Source organism: Falco biarmicus, chromosome 1, assembly GCF_023638135.1.
Source record: "Falco biarmicus isolate bFalBia1 chromosome 1, bFalBia1.pri, whole genome shotgun sequence".
NCBI lineage: Eukaryota > Metazoa > Chordata > Aves > Falconiformes > Falconidae > Falco > Falco biarmicus.
The window spans coordinates 54010078-54034141 of record NC_079288.1 but is presented as its reverse complement, the minus strand read 5'-3'; the positions used below and the strand labels follow the sequence as shown (position 1 = coordinate 54034141).

At 40.6% G+C, this 24064-nt stretch overlaps 1 protein-coding gene across 9 annotated transcripts in view; it reads right to left on the bottom strand.

The window, feature by feature from the left end:
- The window catches only part of PDLIM5 (PDZ and LIM domain 5), a 132997-nt gene that overhangs the window by 67251 nt on the left and 41682 nt on the right, over positions 1 to 24064 (bottom strand). The gene's annotated exons all lie outside the window — the stretch shown is intronic.

Here is a 24064-nt window from a genome sequence, read left to right as displayed (position 1 = left end):
AAAAAAAGCCAGCTTAATGAAAAGCTTAGGTTTAAATGACTTGCAGACATAGTCAGTCCTCCAAAGACCTCAAAAAGAAAAAAAAAGCAAAAACAGCTCAACTTCATGTTGACTTCAGCCTGTCATCAAATCTAGGTTATAATTTAGGAGATCCCAAAATAAACATTATATTATTTTTTTCCAGTGCTTTCCTCAATATGGTGACTAATGTTTAAATTACCTTTGTCTAAAACATAGCCCAAATATCCTTGAAAGAGCAGGCATATTTATTTTAACTGGAAATTCATGACAACCAGCCCCCAATCCCCAACATAGCCGTCTTTGGGATTCCCCCACCGCCCCTTAAAGGCATCCTTGGGAATGAGCATTTATATCAACATTTCTTCTCTCAAATGAAGAATCTGGCAATTTAGAGAGCCATTAGATTATTATATTTTAATTCTTATGGGGGCCAAGCACATCTCTCCTCCATGTAGCGTCTCACCCATCCATGGCTTCAAGAAAATCTGAGAAACATATTGGAAACATCGTTAACCAAATGAGACTAAAGCTGTTTCCAAGGCGTCAGGCAGAAATTACAAAGAGGAGCCATGTCCTTCACAAGGTCACCAGCGTGGAAAGCAATGTCACCCACCCAGACCCCAGGAGCACTGCCCAGGTGTCTTTGGCCAAATCCCAGCTGCTTCCCTACCTCCTATCAACTCAACCACATGGACATGAGGAGAGCTTGCAGCAACTGCGTGGCTGTCAGGAAAATCATGGACTCTGGGGCTGGTCCAGAAAAGCCAGGGGCATGGCAGGAGTCACCAATAAAGAAACATGATGCTAAATACATCAAAAATGATGAACTCTGTTGGGTTTAATAGGATATGCTATGGTTTTTATTCTTTCCAGTTAAGGTCAGGAATACCTTTAAGCATTTGTATGACTGCTGAGTGTGACCCACCACCAAACAACCAAATTTTCTTTCCCATTTTGCTCCTTCAGGCACCTCTCTCCTATGCCACCCCTGCAGCAAGGGACAAACATTGACGTGCACAAGCCCAGGGCCAGGCTGTGACACAAGGACCACCACAGGCCTTTCCACTGCAGGGACACTAAAGCCAGCATGGACCTGCACCAGTCCTCACTGCAGCAGGTGTGTTTAGGAGGGCTCCCCCAAGCCCCCCCCAAAGGGGACACCATCACAGGGGGTGGGGGGGTGAGGTGGGGTGGCAGCTGTGGATAGTAGAGCTGAAGCAGTATAAACCACATTACAGAACTATTACAGGATCAATTTAATGAACTTGCACTCGCCAGAAGAAGTTAATTTTTCTATTACATGTCCTTGCTTTTGTTGCCCTTTATCATTTCCGCGTATTGTTTATATGTTACTGGCTTAGCAGCACGTACAGCAGGTCTAACATGCTGAGAAAAGCTGTTTATGCCTGGACATGGCTGTTTACTATAGCTTTAGATATCTAACAACTGCAATTTTAAAGACATAAGGAAACTGCCAGGTACTGCATCTAGAAGACCTCCAGTTAGCCTGGCCACACCTTTAAGGGAAAGGGAAGCCAAACAACCACCACCAGAGTACAAACCGGAGCTGGAAATTATCTTGTTTACTGCAAAAGCTAAGCAAGAAAGATCAAACAGCAGCAGTGACCTCCTAATTCCTGCAGTCAGTAAACTGGCCAAGGAACCAATTATACTGGAAACTCCACATTCATTAAGTAAAGGTGCATAAAGCAGAGTGCTGTAATTCTTCTGCTGTTTGCAACAACTGAAAGAAGAAAAAAAAAATAATAATCCCACATGATTCCGACTAGTCCACCTAAATAAAGACTTCTCCCTTCCTGCAGCCTACCTTTAGAAAAAGTAGGTTTTATCCTCAGCTCAAAATACTTCAGGAATAGCATTCACAGCATGCTCACAGCATATGCAGCAGTTAACTGATTTTGTGGGCAACTATTCACTGATGCAAAACAGATACAAAACATCTGATTTTTACAAACCCTGTGAGATTTTTCAGAATGCTGCAAACATTACTTTGGCTATAAGGCAAGACGAAAGTGAGCAAGCAACATTTGACAGGCACAATATGTGTTTTTATTATTTCATGGGGTTTTGTGGTTCTGCACCACAGACATGACTTTCTACTGACAATACCCTGGATTTTTTCAAAGGCAGTAATTTTTCAAAAACAGAGCGGAAAATAAGCCCTCAAAATGGTGCAGCTGTGTGATTCAGCTATTAATAGATGCCTGATTCTGCAGCTACTACTCACCTTTCTTTTAGGTGGTGTGACAGATACATACCTAGTTCAACCTGCAGTGGTGGCTCTCAACTTGCATGTAGCTTTGGTTCAGACCTCTAGAAAATCCTGTATTCCTGAAAACCTGCCTGCTCTTCCCAACATTACCAAAAATCCCATCTTTCTTATGCTGTTAGACTTTCATGATACTACCGCTATCTTTCAGGAAGATATTTATTTTCCGAACAGCCAATCATTAACTTATTCTCATCCCACTCGTTACTACAGGAAGGTAGCAAGAGCCTTATTGATGAGTCAGGACACTGCCATTTTGATTCTCAATAGCTGAGAGATGATCTTGACCAGCAAAGGACAGGTTTTATTTAAAGTGTCTCATTCTTTCCTGTGAGCTGATGCTTAGGAACGATTTCTCTAACACCACCAGTCAGTTCACATATTTACCTTCGAGTTTTTTCTATTCTTTACATCCCACATTCACAGAGGCGCAAAAATTAACGATGTGAAATCAAGAAAATAAAGTTACCTGCACAGGTATTAAGTATAGTATTTAGCCAGTTCAAGCTAACTTGAACTATTTTCAGCGTATGAAGGGCACAGCCCGTATTTAAACTGAGTAAGCTTCTTTTAATCCATTTAGAGACAACTGTCCCTTGACAGATCATCACATATCCTTTTATAATTAAAGAATGCCTGCAAGTTAGCATCATAAACTATGCATGTCAGAGAGATGTGGTTTTTCAAAGGAAAGCAACAGGTGTGGGCCATATTCTGTATATGAAAAACAAAAGTGTAAATAGAGCCAACTAACATCACTTGTGGCACCCAAACAATGAGATGCATGTTTATGAAGGAAAAAGTGACACCGATCACACAGTGGACTGAGGTAGGATGGACTTGGGCATCATTGGGTCAGGGAAACAACCTGTACATTACCAGATTCTGAGCTATATGGAACCCATAGTAGAGCAAACAGTGGGAACTGTTCTTTTCCCACTCCTAACATTGGGATAACAGAAGAAGAATTTTTAAAATGAGATTTTAAATAAACGCCATTAAAGCACATTACACAATCCAGATTATATTAAATACACCCCTCCACATTTTCTGAAGAAGTTTCACTCTCAAATATATTCACATACTATTCAAATTCATAAGTAAAGGTCATATCTAAGAAGTGTTTCAACTTCCCAAAATGCAACCTGGACTTGGCCGGGAGCGCAGGAAGCATCGCTGCACATGCACATGCTGAGCCACTGCCAAATCCCAAGGCTACTTCAGGTTATGGAAAGCAAACCAACAGGGCTTTAGAAACTTTTTGATCAGAAAACTTTTGGACCTGGGTCAAACAGCTATTCTTCAAGCTCGCTGTTTTTCTAGCAGTCTCATTAAACTATTGAATTCAATGGACATTTGACTTAACACTAGCATTGGAGACTCAAAAGCAGCAGCAACAATGTTTTGCCTAACATTTGCAGAGAGTGATCATTTTCTTGACTGTCTGATACCTTCCTACTAACAGTTCTCTTTACCTAACCAGTATAGGGAAGAAGAAGAAAGAAAAAAAGTTTTGCTCAATATCCCAAAGCACTAGAAATGGTACAGTCATGCCAGCCTCAAGAAGTTCTTAATCAGGCTGTCTGTAATTTGGTAATGCAGTCAAAGTCAGATCTGTGCTTCTGTATCACTTAGGAAATTACAGTGCACACGAAGGACATCAGACTGCCAAAGCAATGCTCCTCACACAGGCTTCCCTGTATTTCCTAGTTTGAGAAATTAACAGCTTTGCTCTTGGTCTCCTTTGTATGACATAACTTTCTGCAGTGGAATCGGAGGCTGCTGCAGGCTTCCTCTAATAAAAACCCCAAGGGGAAAACAAGACACAGATAGCATGATGACAACGATGATGACAAGACTGGTTTAGATCATGGTGAAAGAATTTCTTCAACTTTTTGTTCCAGTCCTCAAACACTCACTGGCACAAAACATGCCTCAGCAACAGGCACAGAATAGCTGTTACTACCAATTATTTGTATAACTATGCACTGGCACGCTAGGAGAGGCTAGAGCACCTCCAGGATTCTTGTCTCCATTTTGCTAGTGGTTTGTTACAACATAACGATTAAGTCACCTTCAATTTTCTCATCTTCATCTTTAATTAATCACCCTACGTTTAATGCTTTTAAAATAAAGTAATAAGCACAAAACAGATACCTCTGGCTATTTAAATAAAAGTAAAATGAAGCAATTTGTAGGGAAACAAATACAGAAAGTGATCAATTAAACTATCCCTGTCATCTCAGTCATATAACATATTTGATTAGCTTTATGCAGGCATAAAGTATATGCAGGCTATGTATTTCTTAACAAAAATATGCCCCCCAAGAAACTAAGAAGATTTTGTCAGAAGTTGATGCCTCTCAACTTCTGGTTCAGTCACTTGACAGGAGAACTTTGAGTGTTTCATACCCTCATACCACATAAAATCCTGTCCAGTTACTGGATCAAGTTGCTGGTACATACAGCTTAAAGGCTTTCATTTTTCAGTGAATCAAACGCAACATTTTCAGACTGCCCGCATGGGCCAGGCAGGCTCTAACTTAATAACTGTACCTGGCATAAAAACAGAGCAGGCAAAATTTGAGAAGTAATTTATTACCCGCTAAGAGAGGCACGATTGTTCCAAGAAAAAAATAATAATTCTGCCATATCTAAACTTATCATTACCTCTTTTAACAAATGCCTCGCAGAGCCTATATTACAGACTCCATGGAAACAGGCCAGGGAGTAGGCCTAACACATGGAGCCAGACAGCTCATGTTGACACATTCAAGCGCCCTGCCCTTCAATACTCTCGCCTACTCCCTTGTAAACTGCATCAAGATTTGGCCAGGCATTTTTTCCCCTTTTTGAGCAATGAGCAGCCAACAGTATACAAAGAACAGTAATCAAGCTGAAACAGAAAATGAGGTATTTCTGTAGCAGCACTGTATATTTCAGATACAGCTAAAGCCTGCAGGAAGGAAGCGGTGCAACATATCAGACACCACACACAAACGCTACACAACTTTGCGACAGTGATGCTTGTTTTCAGACACCAAAGCAAAGATCCTCAGGGTGAGATACTGCTCGTTTGCTGTGTGAGAATGGGGTTGGATTATTTTTTTTAAGTGTCTATGAGTCTGCTTATACTTTCCACTCCCTTGATAGAATATAATCAAGGACTAATGCATCCCAAATGATTCTCTGTATCCTAAAAAAAAAAAAAAAAAAAAAAAAGCATAGATATAAACCCATGAGTAATATTTAGACCAGAGAAAGACATGTATTCTGGGGCGTCGAAGAGTTAAGAAAACTTTTAACAAAATATTGCATTAGAACAATGCAGCTGTTCACAATTACCGGCATACACTGTGAGGCACTTCTGATTACCACGTGTTTCATCTACATATATCTACATATAAATGCATTATTTTGCTAGTCAAAAGTTTGGCATTTAGGTGGTATCTACAAGGCTTTAAAACTGAAGTCTGCCTGTGATGCCCCAGCTGGCTATTCCAAAGTGTGCCAACAGAATTAAAATGTCACTAAAGATCATGCCACTCTCTGAGGCATCTGTGTTATTTTAAGATGTGAAGATAAACTGTGGCCAACTTTACATTGTTTCCTTAAGTCTTTCACTCAATATCTACAGATACTGCTTAAAATAAATGTGCAAAGTCACCAGCACCACAATTTACATGCAAGCTAACAAGTCTCTGAACTTTCAAGAAGGCATTGGACGGGTGGCACAGGTCAAACTAGAAACGGGTAGAAGAGTTTCACTTGAGATTGTGAATGACAAATCGCCACCATTCTCACAGGAGAACCTACACACGCTTTCAAAGGTATTAGCCAGAAAATCTGCTACTTGAGAACAGAGTTGGGGGAACAGGGGAACATTTAAATTATTTACCTGAAATAGCAGAACTCTGAAAGCATTGGCTCACTGCCTGCAGAAAACATTCATCACAAGCAGTTGCACACTAACTGTATCCTCCAGATTATTGTTCTATGGACGATGTTGGTGAGGAGGTGCAACTCCATAGTCTACTACTTGAAGGGGTTTTTTTGGGGGGGTGGGGTGGTGGCACGGAGCGGGGAAGTCATGGGTCTCAGCTGCTTCCTACAACAGTTTCTAGGTGTGCATTTGACTTGGAGCTAGGAAATACATGATGTGAAACACTGGTCTCCACACTGTAAATTGCACTTCTTGGGCAATCTCTTTGTACAAAAATCAAAAGATCAGCTCTCCAGACATTTTTTTCTTAACACCAAATTTACATTAAGCAGACCAGGGACCAATATTATTTACCTTGGGCCAAATGCTATCTCCAAGAGGAAACATCCATGAAAAGGAAGAAAAACGTGTCACTGACCTGTGGAAAGCTTAGTATTTCTGCAGTCTCATGCAAAAGTGAGAAAGCATTTCTTCACAGTCCTGAAAAACATTCTGTGTTGTTATACAAAGCTTGGGTTGGGTACCATGGTTTGGAAACCAACAAAGTAGTGCTGGCCATCTTCTAGTCTCCATACACGACATCCCATAGTCGTCTTCACCAGCCACATACACAAAACCTGTTTTTTGGAGAGCTCTCACTAGGGCTGCTCCTTGCTTACCCCCAAGTCTTTCCTATGGGCTTGACCAGCCCTACAGGTACAGAGAGTTTGAAATGATTGCAACTGCAAGAGTTCCCTAAGCCCACACTAGAAGACTTCCACACCTGCCATCACAGAAATCCAATTATCAGCTGGGTCTTCTGCTCATTTCTGCCAGTTTTCCCTCTTGCCTCCCTGCCTGACCATTAGCAATCTACAGTGACCTAAAGCAGCACTATTTGTTCTGGCATATACAGTACCTTCACTTCCACATCTTTAGCGGAATGGGTAACCACATGGTCTGACTGATTCTTTTTAGTAAGAGCAATTAAAACAACAAAAAAAAAAAAACACCACCAAAAAAACCCAAAACAAAACCAACCAAACAAAACCTGACTCAGACTGAGAGACAAAAAGGAAAAATGCTGAAATGCCAAGAGGTAACTTAATGATTTGGTGACTCATCATGAGAGGAGTCGTCTTTGCTGTTTAAAGAAAAAAAAAAACAAAACAACCCAAAACCAAAAACCAAACAGCAGGAATGTGGTGCATCATGAAAAGGATCAGATGAATTCTTCACATTTTTAAAAAATAAGATCATTTGGGCAAATTGCACAATGAATAGGGTAGTGAAAAGTAAATAAATTATGTTTGCAATTACTCGGGCTCACTTTCATTCTTCCTTTTGGCCTCATTCACAGTGTGCAGCTATGATATCTCATCTTAACAAGGAGACATTCTCTAGTGCTAATGTATTGAGGAGGAAAAAAAAAAAGAAAAAAAAGGGAAAAAAAAAAGAAAAAAAAAGGGGAAAAAAAAACCATCTTAGCCAGGAAAAATATCCATGATCAACATTAAAGATGTAGCTTTAAAATAAAAATTTGCCATAAAATTAAACTCTCAAAGCCACATAGCAAACTAGAACCTTCTTCATCTCTCTTTTGCAAAGAAAGAAAAGGAAAATGAAAAGAATAGTTTCACCATGTCCTTTATTCAGGTCTTGATCAAGGGTGTGTTGTGTCTGTTAATTGCTGGCTTACGGCAGAAACAGTTCAGGTCCAGCTCTGCAAGATACTGTATTAGCAGCCTTCCTGGAGAAAATGCCTCAGGCTCCATTATCTTTAACAGCAGATTAAGTCCTTCTCATTAAACAAAGAACCCTTTTTCCTCCACATCATGAGAAATTCCAAATTTGTAACTGTCTTATTGCAAAATGCATTTTTTTTTTATTTCTAGTATAAAAAACACATACAAATCTGGAATCCATCCTCCTTACCAACATAAATCTACCAGATGATACTACCAGATGATTACATGGTATGTAGTCCTGATTTCTCCAGCCTTTGTCCCTTCCCATTTGAAACGATCGGTAACAACACTGAATTGATGTATTATTAATTTTAGTATTGGCATGCAATCTCCACTCACCTCTATATACTGTATGACAGAATCTGTGTTATTTGTTCTTTATTATACGCACCAACTACATTATGTGTCATAAATACTTCACTAACAAGTAATGTAAGTAAGGATCACTTGTTTGTGTTTAAAAAAAAAAAAAGTGACCTATAGATTTCATTCATTTAAGATACTAGTTCTGAAATTTTCCTGGATCCTAAAAAACCCAAAACCACACAACCAAAAAACCCGCAACCTTAATAACTTTTCACAGAAGTGCTTAGGAATGCAAAAAACAATTTTCACTTACATGACACACCTAATTCTCTTCTCTCCATTCCCACTTCCTACCAAAATACATCCTAAATGATAACTGAGATTTAATATTGATTTTGTTAGACTTTTTTTTTTTTTTAATGAGGTTGTTGTTTACCTAAGTCATGATGAAACTTGATTTCATTCCAACTTCCACGTTAGCCCAAGATACCTGTTCGTGTCACCTTACTCTAGCAGCCCTGCCACTAGAGGAACTTCAGTCTGCCCTTGCTCCAACTCGCTCAAATTGCACTAGGAGCTTCCTGCTGTAGGAAACCCCCCTCATCCAAGTCTAAGAGGTCCAAAAATCCCACAACCATACTCTCTTTGTAATTAAGTTATTCAACGTTGCTCCTTTGTAGGCAGCCTCAAGAGACGCAACACAAAAATACTAATCCCAGCATTCACTTGACTATCACATTAATGAGGTGGTGTCTTATGGGTTAATAAGACTGTGGAAAATGACTGACTTGTCAAGCCATACCTTCCCCTCAAAACTTGGAAAGGAGGTACCTGGCTACTCTTTCGGCCAAGGGACTCAAAGAACACTATCGACAGCAGGCACACTTACACGTTTCAGTACTTGAGAGGCCTTGAGTGGAAAATATTACACAAATACTTGCAAAAACTGTTATATTTAGGCCCAGTACATGTATTTTACTGAATTCACGTGTCACTGAAACTTATAGTCTGCTCATGTGGAGTGGCTTTGTATGTGAAGGAAAAATAATCCGTTAATAATAGAGAAGCATTAGTTATCTCTGAAGTCACTGTGCTCATTAAAACTTTGGCTTTCTAAACTCTGTAATACATTTTAAGAATGTATTCCACATTCCATTTTTCACATAGAAGATTAGTAGTTAGAAAGGTTACTATGTGGTCAATAGACTAACTACTCTGGGTTTGGTTATTTTCCCTCCAAAAAGCATTAAGGGAGTGTTAAAAGTCCCCTGTGCTGAATCTCACATTATTTCCATAATTTGTTTCCTTCTGCCAAGATATTTCTTCCCTGTCCAGCAGCAACCAGTCACAGCTTAAATGCAAACAACAGACTAGCCCAAAAGCAAGCCCCCAAAACAATTGCCACTCAGAAAACCCATGTAATTGTCTGGTGAAGATTTTATTGAAAACAGGAGGCAACATCAAACATCAGCTTCAAAACAGTCTCACCTGCTGACATAAATTCTCTATAAAGCTCATGTGTGTCTCAGACAATGGCTCATAACCTTCCAAATTTCACACTTTTTTTTTTTTTAAAAATATTTTGGAAGATTTTGTGCTCAGCCACACCCACATAAAAATAACATCAAATCCTTGTGGATTTTTTGTTTTGTGTTGGTTTGGGTTTTTTAAGTAGTATTTTTATTGTATCTTGGTAAGAGTTATAAGTGTTAGGAAATTAAATCTTGCCAAAACTGTGGGGGAAAATACTCTGCAGACATGATAAGCTTAAAAGTTTTAAGGCATTAAGAGGAATATTGAGGATCCCAGAATATGAAAGCATATAAATCTGTTTTGAATTTAACTGTAAGACAGATTGAAATCACGTACAAATTTCATTATAACAGACGAACTACACTCAACTTACAGAGTCCACAAGAATGCTGGGAAAAACCTAAAGTCAAACTTGCACCAGTATTTTACAAATTATGCAACAAACACTTTGTTAGCCTCAAGTGCAATTTAGCCTAAACTGAGAAAATAAGCAAGAATATGAATCATTTACTCATTTTAAGAGAAGAAGTTGTCATTAAGGAAAAATAAATAAATATGTCCAGGTTCTGTTCTGGTTCAAACGGGCACAACTCCCCCACTGTAGCTACATGAGTTCTGTTTTGAACATCTAAGGCAAGCGAGCAAACTTGCCTGGCTGTTTAAGTGGGCAAATTACTACCCAAAGCGTTCTTGAGATATTTGCAATAACTTTTTTTTTCCTTCCTATTTTGTCACTATATATTTATTGCTAGTGGTCTTGGTTTTAAACTCTCATAGACCAAAAGCAAAGCTAAGTCTTTGTCACCTTATATTTTTGCAGAAAAGACCATAATGCAGTCTTTTCTGATTCAGATAAGAGCCAACACTAACATCTCTGTGCTGCTTCTCCCAAAAGTTACACTTTCCTTAAAAACTTCCTCATCCTTTGAAACATGCTGTTCTTTCTGACAATTGTTTCCCTCCTGCTCTGCTCCCTCTGCTCTCATCTTTATGATCTGTATCTAGAGCCCAGCTTCTCAGAGCTCCCTGAAATGGGCAGCATCAAACACTTCCCTTGTATTGATTAGTTGCCTCAGGGATGGGGAGAACAAGGATCTGATGCCTCCACCAGCAGCCGGTGGTGTCAGGTCACACACAAGACAGAGGAGTATTGTGGAGCAAACACCAAGCAAATGCAGGAGGTTAAAAGAGCAGTTCAAAACCTTTATAACAAAGAGGTAAGTCTCTCAAATCTCCTTACTCATCAAAGGAAGAGAAGGGAAATTTTCCTTTCCCAGTACTTTTTGTGCATCGGCTAAAATACAGAAGGGCTCCACCAGAAGCACCACAAGGTCAGGTGGGAAGCATGTCCTCTGGGGCTCTGCCCCAGCTGGGAATCAAAGTCCTTTCAACACCTGAAACTGCTGCATCTCTGTGACTGACAGAAGATGCACATTAGCAACTGCAAAGACAATCTGGTGGGAATAAAGATTCAGCTGTGACCAAACTGAATTGTCAGATGAATCCTCAAGAATTCCTATCTCAAGTCTCAAACTGGAAGTTGTCAGGGTCTGCACCAGACCTGAGCCTTTGTCAAAAGCAGGAAAGGTGTACAGAAGTAAAGAAAATGGACATTTTTTTCTGAACAACTCACTGTGCATTAGGTGAAAGTGGGGATACCCCTGCACAAAGCTGGAGGAAAGTGCACTTTTTAAAAAAAAGTCAATGTGAGAAAATACTTTTCATCTGCACACAGCACAAGCCCTTGATATTGTTAGCCTGTCTGGGACGAGAGTCATGTTGATAGATATATATCCCTAAATATAGACATATGCCCATAAAACCCCAACTCAATTATTAGTTACAAGTGTTTATGATAATCAAACCCACACCTCTTGTGCAAGCATCCAGGTTTTCACCACACAGAGGTTACTAGAGGCATGATTTACTTCTCACCCTCCCTCCTGCTGAATCATAAGATACCAGCCACAACAGGTCTGGATACCACACTAACAGGTTCACTGATCCAATACGCTCCTCCTCTAAGACAAAACCATCCCTACAGTTTTTCCAATTCTCTTATTATTTTTCAGGCTTAGTGTTCAGATCAGAACACATCCACTGAAACACATCCTTTTCAGTGTCAGGCCAAAGCACAGTGTAACAGAAAATGTGAAGCAGTGGTAGGGATGTAAAAATCAAGATGTTCACGGTGCTCTGTTATCCAACCACCAGACAAAGCTAGATTTTACCTCTAATGCTGAAGCAAGAGCAGCATTAAAAGATTAAACTCTCAGGTCTATTTTACAGGGCACTGAAAATCTACAGTGCGTTTTGCACCAGAACATCCAAGAGCACACCTTTCTTCTCATTTTATTTTGTTGTAGGAAACTTCTATTTGGGAAATGAAACCTGTGCACACTCCAAAACCTAAGTAATATTTACCAGTTCAAAGCATATTTATGTCATCACCAAAATGTAAAAATAAGTGCAACAATCAGTATTTGCCTATGGGGCTCTTAACAGCAAGAGAATATTTGGGAGAAGAACACAGACACTTTAATTTGAAAGGAACTAAAAAGTGACTGGTAACAGTAACCCCTGATTTAACGGTCTCCATGATACTTCATTTTTCTTAGTATCTTTTATTGAAGTCTGCAGAGCCTCAACAGCTATCAAGTAAGATCAGATTTGACTGTGTGAAAGGTCAATAAAGGTTATCTGCATGACAAAAAAGAGGAAACTTTTAGTTTTAGGAAATAAAACATTAAAGCCAAAGCCAGCCTGCTGCAAATCCAGAAATGGAACTAGAAATCCTATGCTTAACCACTAAATCAGTTCTGACAAATAAAACGCCACCTGAAATATCAAGAACATTAATGGAAAATACTTTGCAAGTAATACAGCATCATTACTGTATTTCCCACAGTGGGTAATATTACTACAGAAACAGAAAAAACCCATTTTGCTACATTATGCAGCAGTGCTTATGGAGTATCTGTGACTGTCACCATGAATACCACGGAAGTCCATTAAAAATAAGGAAATGAAAGCCAGAACTGCAAAGGCCTCCTGGAGAAAAACACTACAGGAAAATCACTTCAAGTGAAACAAAAATATAACAAAATCCTAACAATACCACTTTTCTGATGGCTTGCTGTAACTCATTAAAGAAAGAAAAAAAAAAAACAAACCACCAAACCAACCTACACTTCCCTCTGAGAATTATTTATAAATAGGAGGAAAACAGTTACCAAAACTTCCTGAAACACAGCTATGAACCTTTTCCTCAGAATAACTAAAAAGCAGGACTTAACTGGGAAATCTCACTAGGAGCAAACATTGCTTGCCTGTCAGCACTCAAGATCTGAACTATTCAACGGCTCAATTTCTGCCTTCTGAACCAAACCCAAACACCAACTTCCACCCACCCCCCAAAAATCCCCAACAAATCCAAAAAAACAACCACATGCCTTTCAGTATCATCTGTGTGAAGAGACAAGGAAAAATAAAAAATGCCCAGACCAAACTTCTACGGCCACTATAGCTCTTGGAAACGGTAGCGCAGCCCAAATCTCCTGGGATATAATGACTACAGAAAGGCTGATTTGGTATTGCACTGTCAGCTGAGAGTCTGCGTTTTCCCCCTCACGTAGGAAGCTGGCATTTCTACCCATTAAATAGAATCTTTATTGCACGTCACGTACGTATCAACAGTCCGCAAAATTAACTCCTGTGGTTTTCAAGAGAGTTCTTAGACTTCTATAACAAAGATTAGCTTAGTTTTATTCCTGCGTTCCTGAAATACATATATTTAATGTTTTGGAAATAAATTCAATCTATTACTTACAAGCATCTATGCTATGAAAAGATTGCTTAGGAAGAGTTGCACCTCTTCGGAGAGGGGATGTTTGAGCATGTATTGCATGTCCTGCTTCCACCCTTCAATAGTAATGAAAACACTTCAACACGGGGAACGTAAATCAACTTAAAAAGAGAAGCAAAACTGACTTGAGGAGTTTGCAACCTGCAGATTATCATCAGACTCCCGGTAATGATAGTTACCACCGTAATCAACCCAGACATCTTTTCTGGATAAAGTTTCAGCTTGCAAACGTTAGCCCTTGCTTTCAGTGAGAGTGTATAAATCAAACCAAGTTAAGTACATCAGGTGATTCCCTGCTGCCTGCAGACATACTCCCTCAAAACAAGCTTTTTTGAATTCTGAAAGATAGGAGAGGAAACCGTTGGTATTGCAGGAAGTTACTTTACATCACAAGCAGCAGTTTATTATTAAACTGGTCTTTTACCCAGGCAAGGCACTGCAAAGTGGTCCTCACTTCATGTGCTGAGGCACGCTGGCCATCCAGCACATGCCAAGATCAAGTATAACAATCTCATTTCCCGACACCTCCTACTGAAGTACAGTGTTTCACATAAAATATATCTGGATAATTCATCACTGTTCCTGTCTTCAGAGACAGATCAATCATGCCAGACCTCAGCTAGAATACAGATTAGGTTTAGTTTAGTTTTAAAATTGAGAGAAAATAGGCTTCTAAGCTACTGTACGTCTAAATACTGAGCCAGAACTACTACCTTTCTAATGATCTGCTTGTATAAAACCACTTTTGAAACTCATATAAACTTTTTCACTGTATATTTTTTGTTTTAGTGATTGAATCTTTGTTTTTAAAAAGTCTCATATGGTACATCAGAGTGGTTTAATCCCTATAGTGGAACTATAACGGAAGGCAATTATTTTCATATCTATCTTAAATGTAGGAATTAAAGAACACACTCTGTATAATAACAATAGATGATAAACATTTATTCTTTGGCCAGTCCCAACATATCTGAAAGACATGCACAGTTTCAGACCTTACAGCGAACATCTTTACTTCCCTGTCCGAACATAAGCAATTTAAAAACAAACAAACAAACAAGCAAACCACAAATTAACATACAAAGTTCAGAATTACATTTTGTCATGTTTGTCAGATATCTGTGCTATATGACTTGTACAAAGCAGAAGCACAGACATTTCTCACTGGTTAAGGAAATAAAAAAGCAAGACCAGCGGTTAAGGCCCTTTAGTTGCCACTTGATCTGTTGGAAACAGGTGGGAACTTCTGGGATCCAACACTTTCTCCCTTCATTTTCAGTGAGGGACTCAGATTACACAAGACACGCAAACCTCCTCCCACAAGCACTCACTACCCTCCAGTGATGCCCCAACTCATCTCCCACCCAGCTGCTTACAAGGCTCTGGTGATTTATAACATCCGAGCTATCCCCCCAAACAGCCTCTCAACTGGCCAGCCCTTATTCCATCAAGGATTTGGACTACAAGAGTAAGAACACTGAAATTTTACCCCAAATTGAATGTATAGGCTCCCAGCTTATGAGTGTCAATTACTACATGATGGCCTCCTTATTTTCATACAAATGAAGGTGGAGTTTTGAAATATCTTCCTAATCTGACTGCCCTCTGGTTCAGCCCACCATGATACAGTATGTAGACAAAACCCCAGAAGCAGAATGATTTACTTGCTGCAGTTGCAGAAAATATCACTCGGAGCTGCAATTTCCCTGGGGGCAAAAAAACTAAAACTGAAAAGAATAAAATAAAACCACATCCACATTACATGTCTCTTCTTTAACTCTTACTGACTTAAATGTTTCATTCCAGGGCTGTTCCTTTGCTTCATTTTCTGTGCCCCCCGCCCCCCCCCCCCCCCCCCCCCCCGCCTTGCAGTGGTATTCATGGGGTGGGGTTGCAACTGAAATTAAGGAAAGAAAATGTCTTTACACTTAAAACTGAAGGAAACGTTTTCACATTCAGTAAATAATTATCTTTCTTTGGTACCTGCCATTGTCCACAATCTTTATGTACGTTCTTACACCACACACTGTATCAACCTCAAGAAATTGAACAGCCTTTACAAATCCTGATATTTTGCAGCTCCAAGATCCCCAGGAAGGCTCTGAAGTACACACCATAAGGAAGGCTGCTATTGCTTAACTAGCCCCCACTCCAACCAGTTTTCCTGGCAGATGAGTAGATACAATCCTGCAGAAGTCACTGAACCCCAGTTTTACACTGCAACCTTCCATTTCATCCCAGCAACTTTGCTTTGAACTTCCAGGCAAGCCTTTAGTTTGTCAGGTTCACTTAGCTGCAGCATGTTTTGTGGTTCACCTAATTGCTAGCTGACATGCAGCAAAGTGCTGTGAGCAACAAAAGATTTTGAATTCCAGCTGGAAGCAAGAGCTGTACCCTTCCATTAATTTAGTTTGTGGGCAGGCTTTCCAAAGGCATGGCTTAGCTAGCAAAACCTGCTCAGCTGCTAAATTAGGAGCAAAAGCTTTCTATTTTGCCTCCAAAGAAAAAGTGCATGCTCCACTACGACATCTTTGCATGGAAAGAAGAAACCAGCACCATTCGTTAGCTCTGAATTTTTTGGAAGACGTTTTACCCAGTGCCACTTAATTTCAAAACCAGATAAAATAGGAGGACTTAAGCTGACTCAGTTGCTTGCACTGCAACGGACAGCATAGAAAGCCACATGCAAAACCCTTCCAGCTCTAGAAAAGCTCCTGTCAAGATGCAAGGGTATGAGGAGCCTGGAAGACTTCAGGTCAGCTGTCACCCCATACCTGAGGCGCACACAGCAGTTACACTGTCTCAGGAGTGGCCTGGGAAGGCACCAGCCCACGCTTTGAGGAGCGAAGAAAATCTTCAATAAGACACCACCAGCCAAGCCGAGGGGTGAGAACCGCCAGGCTCTAGAGCAGCAGCACCTCACCTCCAAGTCCTGAAGCTGACGTTCATGGAGCTCACAAGAATTTGAAGAGCCTGCACAGAGTTTGTGGGATTTACTTCAAAGAAACGTCGGCTCGGAAACAGATTGTGCAGATTTACAGAGTAAAAGCAGGTTTCTCAGCAGCGCTGGATGGTTGCACACTGCGCGGCAGTGCTGGCCCTGCAGGTCAGGGTATTTCCCAGCCCAAAGGTCAGGCTGACAAAAGCACTTGGCAATTTTCATGCCACGAAGCTCACAACCTCGGTTCAGCTCCTCCTCAGCCAGCTACGTACCGAACGTCTGTCAGCAGCCAGCCCGGCCGTGCGGCAGGCCAGGAAAGCCCCAGCTCTGCAGGGCATTTCTCCTCAGCCCCGTCCAGCAGCCAACCCACACGCGAGGCAAGCCCAACGCGGGCAGGGCGAGGGTCCGACCGGGCAGGCAGCCCCCCACCAGATGCACGTGCAGTCCTTTACACTTCCACAACGAAAACAGCTCCCAAGGCCGGTGCCAGCAGCCTATGCAAACCCTCACATCCACCTGCCTTCCAGGCTGAGCCCCCAGTAGCTCCACTGGCACGGCTCTGCTCCCCTTCCACCTCAGCAAGAGCTTCTCAACATACGTTGAATGAGTGCTGCTGAAACAGAGATCACAGAGATCATGACGGGGATCACAGAACAAGTCACCAGATACTTTTAACCAAGAAACTCTGAGAGCCATATTGCATTCTTCATCTTACTACTTTTCCTGCTTGGTCAAGCAGGTCCTCTTCTGCAGCCCAAAGTAATATGTTTTTGTTTTTAATGTAGACTTTTCTATTACTGCATTTTCCTATTTCTGCATACCTGGCGTTTTGTAACCTGAATGCTTCTTTGAAAACACACAATTCCATAAAAATAATATGATAAAACAAGAAAGACTCAGGAATTTTAATATGCAGAGAAAGGCAGATCTGTATCTGCATCATTAAGCTGGTTAGATTAATTCCCCAAACCTCTACTGCTTTGACCTTACAGGCTACCAAAAACTTTGACAACAGTTTTGGGGTTTCCCCCCCCCCCCCCCCCAAAAAAGTTCACTGGAGAGCTTTAATGCTTCAAGTTGCTGAAGTGCTGGCATTTGGCAGGGAGGAGGCCATCACCATTTAAGATCAGCAATGGATCAGAAAAAGGTTAATGCAAGAATAAGAAAAGGTCTGCGGTCAATGACGGAAAGTTCAGCAGGAATGCTCAGTCTCGCAGGGCTACATGGGGCTCCCCTGAGCAACTCCTGGAACAGCCACCACCTCAGAGCTCAGTGACATGGCCAAAATAAGAGAAGTGACCCTCTGTCTGGAAGGCACTACTTTTCAGCTAGTTTATTTTCAGTCGTAATTATTGACAACTCGTATTAATGATTGAAAGTAACAATCTAGCATTGAGAAATAAATTGCCTGAGGTTTCTGAGTAGCAGCTACACTATAAATACAGTTTGTCTATATATTCCTAGCCATATGATCCCTACTTAAGGGTTTTGTAATTTTTTGTGTCTCAACTCTCTCAATTAGAAAGGGATAATGGTGTTTATTTCCTTAATCATCCAACACTCAGTTTTGACATCCCTGAAGGAAGTTATGCAAGAATTAACATTAGAGAAAAAAGGATTCTAGCAAAAAAAGTTGTTTTCAGCTTTAGAAAAAATTACTCATAAGTTGTGATGGTTTCAACCAATTTATTGCCTCCGTTCAGCTGGCACTGGACAATAAACCTTCTTCTGTATGCTAAAAAAGCACATCACTGGAAAACAAAACTGAAGTCAGAATGCCTATGTAAGGGAAATGATGATGACTAGTAAACCAAAGTTGGAGAAAAATAAGACTTCCAAATGCATTCTTATCATAGCTTTCTTAAAGCTCATCCTTATATGGCTTATGGAAACAAAATACCCACCCCAGTGAACCCAGTACTCATAAACCTGAAAGTATGAGCTTTAACCATCATCTAAAGTGAAGCCTGCATTGTTAATAGCTCAAAATCCCTTCTGTACTTGCATTCTTCTGCTCACTCCTCTTATTTTTATTATAATAGCCTCTCCTGCCATTCGATTTAGCAGTTACACTATTTTCTCACCTTTCTATGGAGACAACTTTTAAACTTTAGGACTTCAGACCCCCCTTTAACAATGACCAAGGCTGGCTCTTGGGTTCCATGGGGCCATTCCCTGCACTGCTGGGTTTTATTTTTGAGAAATTAAATACATTACAGCTAACCTACACTAGGGCAATATTTCAAATGCCTGAGGGGCAAAAGGACTCAAGTCTCTTAAAACCTGGTCTACATCAAGGTGCCTCACCTCCCCATCTTCCAAATGGGAACAGGAGTATCCATTTTGTCCATGGATTGTCAGAACATACGTTCCCCACACAGCAAAAGGCTCTTCCTCCGTGCATTCTCTTCCAAAGCAGAGCAGGACTCTCAACACAATAAATGGTAATATCATCATATTGTTTTCCAATAAAAGCAAGACTGGGAACAATAAAAATAGTAAGTAAAAAGCATATTGAGCTAGTCTTACTGCAGAAAACCCTTTCTGAATTAGATAACTTGAAAAATGACCTTAGAAATAAAAATGAAATGATCCATAACATTTTTTCCTTATTACCCCACCTCAAATCATGAGAATTTCAGATGTTCTTAAGCTACAAGTCTAGACTTCATGTTTCCTGAAAGAAAAACCAAAAAGATGAGGGAGAACGGTATGATCAAGATTCATACTCAGGCAGGCAGATAAAATAAGTGCCACAGTTTTTAATACTTGGGTTTACCAACTGCAGAACCAGCCTTACAGCTCATCTGAATTTTGGCTCAGAGACCTGTCAACGTGGACGTCAGAAATATCCAGCAGGTCCTCACCTCACCTGTGACACTTGGGCAATCCTGTGCCTTCAAAGGGCCGGGGGCGGGGGGAGGGAGTGCGGATAAAGATGACAAAAAACAAGCCCAAAACCCATAGCTATCACTGAAATTCAGAAATTCATCTATTGTGTTGTAACACCTGTGTTCATTTGTGAAAATAGTACTGTCACTCATCGAAGAGCTGGAAGCAGAACTGTAGTAACTGCTTACAGCCAGCCTACTGTACCCAAAAAGATTTCTGAAGCACCACAATAAAGAGAGGTAAATAACCTTGAGAATCCTCCTTTCACCTCCCAAGCCACGCAATCCCCACTCCTTTTCTCCTAAATCACTATATCCATAAGGAGAGGTGAAAGAAATTCCTTTATAAAGCACACTATAGTTGTTCAGATGTGTTTTATGAACTAGAGATAAGTTCTATGTTATAACAGCAAAAAAATCTTTCCAGGCTTTTCAGTATTATTCTGTATTTGTGCCTGCATTGCTCACTGACACTTTTTCCAGAAGTTTCATGGGTATCATGATCTCACACAACAGGAGAAATACACAGTTCTTTATCTTTCTCACTTCCAAAGAATCATTACGGCAGGAGTCTGGAGAAACAGTCCCCGAAAATAATATTTAAAAAAATAGGTGGTGGCTCTTAGTTGTTCAGCAACTTACAGATTTATTTATGGAAGTCCATGCTAAGTTACTGAACTTGAAAATATATCCAAAAAGCAAGCATCTGGTTTCCATCTATCCTCATGGGAACCAGGAAAGGGCTTTAACTGAAAATAAAATATTGGGGTGCAAAAGAGCAACATCTCAGGGAAGGAGGGATACGTACAAAGAAAATTCCCTATTTAAAAAAAAAGCACAACAAAACAACCTATTGAGAAGCTAAAATCACAGACTGCAAAAAGAAAAAAGAAAAGCACACCCCATATTTTTGAGCCATATCTAGCATGAAAAATGAGCAAATAACATGCCAAAATTAGAATATTATTCCACAAGTCAAAAAAAATACCATCTCATAGTAAAGAGCAAGACTTGTTTACAGAACTAATTAAAGACATATAGCTGAAAATACCTGCCAACATATGCAAGTGTTAGGCACCTACTGGTGTACGTGGCTGGCAAGAACAATTTTATCTATTTGTATTTAAACAATCTCCAAGCAGAGTGGAATTGCAATTGTGACAGCTGAAATTCCAGTTCCTTTCAGTGGCAAAGAACAATTCTGTACTTAAAAACCAACCTGTGATATTGCCTTTCATGGGAAAAATGGGAGCTTTTATTCTCCCTTCAAACATTTTGCCAACTTTCACTTACAAGCTACAAAAACATCTAAATTGGTTTTCCACAAGAGGTACATGCGCATCTGCCTCCATAAATATATTGCTTTAAGCCTGTAAATAAAGTTTTTGAAGGCGTTGCTTCAAATATCCCTTCCACCCTCTCAGGCAAGCACCAACCAACCTTATTTTGTTTCTCTTCATTTTATTTTTTCCGCTTTGCACATAAAGAATAGAGAAAGTCAAGTGAAAACCTGAGCAGCAGTACAAAAACGTATCAAGTTAAATATTTATAATAAAGAAGCTGATCGTAAAGATTTTCCCCTCTTGACTTTGCCATGTGGGCTCACAACATTTCCTTCATGGCTTTTTAAAAGGTAAACTGTCACCATACCCTGGCTACTGTGCAAACTGGGATGCTGGAACCCATCAGCCTCAGACAGGACCACTCAGTTTCACTGGCCTGCTAATTCTTAGGGTATACCGCTGCTTTTCTACCAAGTATCATTTTGATCCTCACAACACACACAAAAAAAGCCCCTAAAAAGCCAAAGCAAGACCATGTTTCTTTTTCAAATAACTACTGATTTTGGTTAGTCCTTCCCTTACAAACAGCACAGCCAGCCCCATCCGACATGCTGTGAGGCTGGTGGTATACCCAGTAATTTTTCCCTGTGTTGCCATTATCTTTGCATACTACTTCAGTCTAGACGACTATATTAATTTCCACATATCCCACATGAATCTGTGTCAAATTATGATTGATCAAGAGTAAAGCAGCCATCTACAGATGAGTGCACAGTACTTGTTATGGTTTATTGTGACTAAAGGTCACTTGGTGCTACCACCAAAAGTGTACCACATTCAATTTAGAAAATGTATTCTGGTTCCTACAGCTAATTTGATCAAACTGAGTTCTTTCACATCTTTCATAAAAGACCACAGGGACATATTTACAGTGCAAAAGCCATTAGCTCAAGCCATAACACTCTTCCGATTTTCTTGGACCTCAAAGTAACACCACTAACCAACAGACCATTGTGTTCCTTTAAAGCAGCAGCAAACCAGGGCAGTATTCGAAGAATGCATATGCTCTTTCAAGACTAACCTCAACATTCTTGTGCTATAGTTCAAGCTATCAGTTGTCTACATGGAAGCAGATAAAAGCTCAGAGAAGTGTAAATATCCCTAAAGATAATTAAAAGCAGTAAAACAAAACCGTAAGATACGCCTGATTTTCCTGTCTATGGCACCAATTCACATTGTGAAGGCCAACATTGTTTTGCATTGACAGCATCGCTGTAACCTTGCACGCGAACAGTAACAGCTCAGAATATTTTATTTGGTTTGGTTTTGCTTTAGGAGAAGAGGCAGGAAGAGAAGAATATAATTTTGGAGATCCCTCAATATTAAAATGGCTCGTCTTGCCACCTTGTTTATGCTCCCAAGCCGTCCTTCCCTGGATGCACGAGCATAAACAGCCAGCACAAGCCAGTCTGACTCCAAGCATGACTTTCTTCCAGGCTGTAAAGAACAAATAAACAACCAAAGCAAATCTTCTGCTAAACAGCAATCAGAGCAAGGAAGCTTTCACAGGCAGAGGAGCTGGGAAAGCACTGTCTACAGCTTTGGTTTCATGGAATCGGGGCAGAATTCAAAACAGCTGAGGCCATGGGACTGCAAACCAGCAGAACCAAAAGAGAGGACATCTGTGCCACCCCCAGATGCCGGAACCAAGGCTATTCCTTTGATCTCTGCTAGTCTGATCCTGGCTTAGCCTTCAGCTGTCAGGTAGCCGACGCTGGTGAGTCAGATGCTACACTGGATAGTAAGGGTGAGAACGGGAGGGGACCAGACTAAGTCATGATTAATTTAATTTTCAAACCACTCATCCCTTCACCCAGCCAGAAGCAGCCTCAGACAAGTTATAGCACGACCGAGACACGCCTGCTATTCCTTTCCTATATCTGATATTAACCCTGCCCATCATTTTATGGCAATAGGAAAAAGCAGGGCAAAGCCCTACACTCTCACTCACTGGAGTGACTCAGTGGGCTCCTGGAAAGTGCGTTTCTAAATGACCTGCCTGCCTCACCGGGAGGCAGAAAAGCAACTGACACACTAGATTCTACCACAATAAGTGATTCCTTTGATGAGCTGGTGTAATACCTTTGTTTCATCAGGAAATTTTTAATGCCACCTTTACAAGTTTCACTTGGGAAGGTGCCCTAGGCAGGAACCATGCCACAAGATACATCTTTCCTCAGAGTCTGAGCAAAGGAAATCCCCTGTTAAGGGTAGTGAAGGTCCAAAGCACAGAAGAACAACAGGAAAAACAAGAAACAACAAGCAGGGCTGAACTCTAGCCTCTTACAGAAAGCACTCCCACCACTGTTGCACTACACATCACTTAGGGCTGAGAACAAGCACCACCACGCTGGAGAGCTGGACATCTGACAGACCTACAACCATGTCATCTCTTCTATTCTTATACTGATGAACCCAGAGAGATGGTCCTTTCATTAAGGGCAGGATAATTTGCCAGAAGGTAGTAACTGCTGCAGAGATACTGTTACGGGACTCAACCAACACTCATCTAGAAACTTTCCACTGCTGAAGGCTAGCACAAACGGCAATCACGGGGTGCAACTGCTGTTTTCTTTGATAACAAGAAAATATGGTTCTCATTATGTGATGGCTTCAGAGACCAATCCTCCTCCAAGACGCTCACTCACATCATTAAATAAAAATAGCAGTCTTCTAAGAAAAGCCAGTATTTAGCCCTGGGAGACTTCTGAAAGCTTGAAGGAATTTCTTGGTTGTGCTGCTGCTCTTTCTGCTTCAGTTCCAACAACCTGCATGTGAGCAACCTGCTCCCTTCTTTCAGCCCCTCCCAAAACATAGTCCCAGGCAAACAGAGGTATGCCGAGATTCAATAAACTGCACGTTTCAGGAATGAAGCTGGACCAAGCTGTAACTTCTATAGTAGACACTGCAGTTCGCAAAGGGAGGGCGCTACTTTGCGGAATGGAAGTACCACTTCAGGAAACCTCTCTCTGTGACTCTGAGCTGCAGTACTTTCATCCATATAACTCAGGGGTTAACTGTTTAAATCCATCATACTGCTTGCCAATACATCTGACAATGTAGGACTTGACCCAAAAAAGAAGTGTCCCTAGCCAGTCCAGGGAGGGAAAAAGAACCTAGATAAGACCTGGCTTTCGTTACAAAAGAGAGTTAAAAAAACCAAAGCTCAAACGGAAGATGAATTAGACTTCATTCAGTGTAGAG